Here is a 4,859-nt window from a genome sequence, read left to right on the forward strand (position 1 = left end):
CCAACTATTTTTTATGGTAGTGAAGCATTGAAAGGGAATGGAAGATAAAAGGCTGAACACTCAAATGAAATGTTTGCACAGGTATGCATGGGTTAAAAGAACTGAACGTGTGACAAAAGAGATGCATAAATAAACTGATAAAAATGGTCAGATATATATATATATATATATATATATATATATATATATATATATATATATATATATATATATATATATATATATATATATATGTTGTGTGTGTGTGTGTGTGTGTGCGTGAAAGAAATTGACGAAGATCTCTTGCATACTGGTCAACACTAATTCAACCCTGATCACTGGCAAATGTGGAAAGTGGGCAGCTGACTCGATTATTGTTACATACGGGTGTGGAATAACGATTTTGACAGAAATAGATATGATAATTAGATATCTTTCTTCGTGACGGGCGAAGTCAAGACGTCGTTAGCTTTGGCCCACATTACTTTCCACTTGGCTATGTTCTTATTTTATCAAACTACTCTTCAAAGTTATTTTTTTCCCATTCCATTTCCTCTCCCAAAAGAGATGTAGGGGTCTGAGCGTAGGCCTGGAAAATTTATGGTACCGTAGATGGGGAAAGGAAAGGATGAACTGTAATTTTGCCGGTGATGAAAACCCCCATGAATTCTTCGGGTCTGAGAACACAAAAGAATTAAAAGAAGGATCGTGTAGACCGTTAGCGAAGCGAAGATGAGTGAAAATATACAAGAGAGAGAGAGAGAGAGAGAGACTCGTTTGCATATTTTACAATGCATCACAGCAACATTAGTCACAGGCGCGGTTAAATGAGACAGAGAAAGAAAAACGATTTGATATTATTCAGTGGCGTCGGAACAAAAGTGGTTTTCCGCGATGCGAGGCAGCCATTTGTCTCTCACGCAATTTGAGAATCTTACGACGTTTTATCAAATGAGCAACTGTACAGGGTGACGGTGTCCTGTAAAACATGGATAAATAAAGCCCATTTTGATAAGATGTAAAGCAATGGGAAAATGTTGAACTCACATTCAGGAAAAATGCTGAATTATTTGTCCAAGACTTCCAGTTTCAGTCACCATCTCGGGCGGACCTTCAATCCCCCCACCCTCAACCACTCCCAAATCCCGGTCACTTTTCTTCGTTCTTCTTTTGCCTCCTTCTCGCTCGTTCTCTTCGTGCCAGTTGCTACCTTATCACCCTTCTCCTGATTTATGGGAGGCAGACGCTTTTGAAAGGGGTGCGGGAGGTAGCCCGGTGTTAGTGTTAGTGGCTGGAAGTGTGGGTGGTTGGGTGGGGGTTCCAAATACCCATCTCATTTGCATAACCCTTGGATTGATAGCAGTTGGACTTTGAGAAGTGGAGTTAAGTTCCTCTTGTGTCAGGAAGCCGCCCCTCGCACTACAGGCACCCAGAGAAAAAAATGGTAATGTGAGTCAGGTCAAGAAAATGTAATTGAAAATCTCTCTCTCTCTCTTTTTCTCTTTTATATATATATATATATATATATATATATATATATATATATATATATATATATATATATATATATATATATATATAAATATATATATATATTTGTATGGATTATATATATATATATATATATATATTGGTATGGATTAAGAACGGGGGATAACTGCGTAGTTTATTGTAATAATCTTAGCCTTGCAAAATCCCTTGTAAGCCCACAAACAGAATAATTAAAGAATAATCGCTAATTGGAAAGGTCGCCAAGTGAAAGTGGGTTTCTTAACACTAGTTTATCATTTACACATACAACATAGTGAAATTAACATGGAAAAATTGAACACTCTCACCAAAATAACAAATTGAAAAAGGGACACAACAGCAATTGCTGAGTGAATGACAATGCATCAAATTTACAAATACTGGCCACTTGCAAGTGGACCCTCACTTTCTCACCCTCTCACTTTCTCTCTCTCTCTCTCTCTCTCTCTCTCTCTCTCTCTCTCTCTCTCTCTCACGCTCCCTTTCCTGTTAAGATAGTTGCTTCAGTTACATTGCCCAGCATTTTTGACAATTTATATTTCGCCCCTTCTCACCACCCCATTCCTACTGAGGCTGAACTTGGACTTAAAGGACATTGGGAGCATCAGTATTCATCTTAGTGACCTTGAAAACTATGGATTAGATACTGTCTGTCATTTTTTGTTATTTTTACATGTCATCCCCTTCCCCCCCTTTTCCACCCAACCTTCCTATCAGGGTTGAACTTGGACATAAAGGGCATCGGGAGTATCACTATTCATCCGAGCAATCTCAAAAACTATGGATTAGACACAAATATCTGTCATTCTTGGTTATTTTTACATGCCATCCCCTTCCCACCCCTTCTCACCCACCCTTCCTTTTGGGAACTTGGATTTAAAGGGCATTGGGAGTGTTACTATTCATCTCAGCAACCTCGAAAACCGTGGATTAGACACTAATATCTGTCGTTCAGTTATTTTTACATGTCACTCCCTTCCCACCCCTTCTCACCCCCACCCCTTACCTTTTGGGGCTGAGTTTAGACTTAAAGTGCATCAGGAGTGTCACTATTCACCTCATCAACTTGAAAACTATGGATTAGACACTAATATCTGTCTTTTTCAGTCAATTTTACATGTCACCCCCTTCCCACCCCTCTCACTCCCCTTCCTAACGGGGCTGAACTTGGACTTGAAGGGCATCGGGAGTGTCACTATTCATCTCAGCATCCTCAAACACTGGATTAGACACTACTGTAATATCTGTTGTTTTCGGTTATTTTTACTTGTCTCCCCCTTTCCCTCCCCTTCTCACCCCGTTCCTATCGGAGCTGAATTTGGACTTAAAGGGCATCGGGAGTGTCACTATTCATCTCAGCGACCTCGAAAACTATGGATTAGACATTAATATCTGTCGTTTTCGGTTATTTTTACATGTCACCCCCTTCCTACACCCCACCTTCGGTGCCAGTGATGGCTTACCCCAACCAGTACTCTTTCCCAGATAGTAAGTCATATGTATAACAAGTTTGGTTGAAATTGCTTAATGCATTTCAGAGGTATGCTGGAACATACACACACACACACATACATACATACATACATACATACATACATACATACATCCATTTTTATATAGATATATATAGATATATATAAATACATATATATATATACATATATACATACACATATATATATATATATATATATATATATATATATATATATATATATATATATACATAGGCATAGGAGGTGGGATTTATTTTGGGGGGCAACACCAAATTTGCCCGAATTCCAGGAACCTGCAGCGTTCTTTCAAATTGCCATATATCTGTGTAATAGAGACCAAACAGCTGTTAAATTATGTGAAGTAGGTACGAATTTAAAGAAGTTTAACAAAACCATGTAGCTACTATTTATTGCTTGGTTAACTTACAAATACAAGTTTAAGATCATTTTTATTCTTATTCTTGTTTCTTTTCCAATTATAGAATTCTTTTCTTCCCCCGAATGCCCAAATATGCCAACCCATTTGCCCGAATTTTAGCAGAGCCCCGAATCCAGGGGCCAGTTCCCTGCCCGCCCCCCGCCTCCTACGCCCATGTATATATATATATATATATATATATATATATATATATATATATATATATATATATATATATATATATATATATATATATATTTTCAAATTTTTACAAAATAGGTTTTATTTTCTAAAAAATTATGTATGTGAAAAAACTTATCTTTACTTTAATTGGAATTGTCCCATCTGGATCCTTTGGACTATTGTAACATCAAGTTCTGTAATTCCTAAATTACAATATATCATTTTCATTTCACGTCATAAGTACCTCATCGTGGGCAGAGGCATTAATGTTATTGGTCGTTTTTCATTGTTTACCTTGCATTGGATTTTATTTGATTTTTGAGGGATCCATTTAATATCTAAGTGATATTAATGACTTTTGATTACTGGTATCAAACTTATGTCTGTGAATTTGATTTTTCAGCATTTCCGCTGTAAGTTCACAGAAAAATTAAATGCAGATATGACTCGGTCGTTTCTAGTTATATTCTGCTCTCTCTCTCTCTCTCTCTCTCTCTCTCTCTCTCTCTCTCTCTCTCTCTCTCTCTCTCTCTCTCTCTCTAAGAGATCGATAAACAGAGAACTCAAGTATTCTAACGTTATTGCGAGCAGTAGAAGTGTTAAGTTTTGTTGTTACTGGTTCGTAGATGTATTTGAATAACGATATATTTACGACGATGTCAGTTTTTTTGTAACAGCCAAGTTTGTCTGAGAACTGTTTTTTTTTTTTTTACCTTAAATTAAGAGCATAGAATAGAAAGTGAGCTCTATAGCTGGCTCTGTAAGCAGGAGACCTCTAGTTTTGAACAAAGGAAGCCAAAATTCGAATGTGTGTGTGTGTGTGTGTGTGTGTGTGTGTGTGTGTGTGTGTGTTTCAGGGAGAGGAGAGAGCACTGGGGAATTAAGGAAGGGGGAGGGAATAGGGCTAAATACTCCAAGAAGCTGTTCCCACACCAAGATCTCTGGGTCCCTGTCTCCCAGACCCTGATTTATGGAGAAGGGAGGCCCCTTGCTGGGGAGCAAAAAAGAAAAAGAGAAATGGGTTGGGAATAGCATGAAAGGGGAGCGACCGATCCCCCCTTTCGGAATCGCTCTTGGCGCTTCACGTTTCCTGGGTAGAAGGAAAAAATTGTCTTATGGTGGACCAAGAGTTGGTGGTTGGTGTCTCCTCGGAGGATTGAGGCTGGTCACGAATAGGCAGTGGTGCCCCTTGTAAGGACACCTCTCTCTCTCTCTCTCTCTCTCTTATACATTTACATTTTCAAAGATAATTT

Source organism: Macrobrachium rosenbergii, chromosome 59 (genome assembly GCF_040412425.1).
Source record: "Macrobrachium rosenbergii isolate ZJJX-2024 chromosome 59, ASM4041242v1, whole genome shotgun sequence".
In the NCBI taxonomy this organism is placed as follows: Eukaryota; Metazoa; Arthropoda; class Malacostraca; order Decapoda; family Palaemonidae; genus Macrobrachium; species Macrobrachium rosenbergii.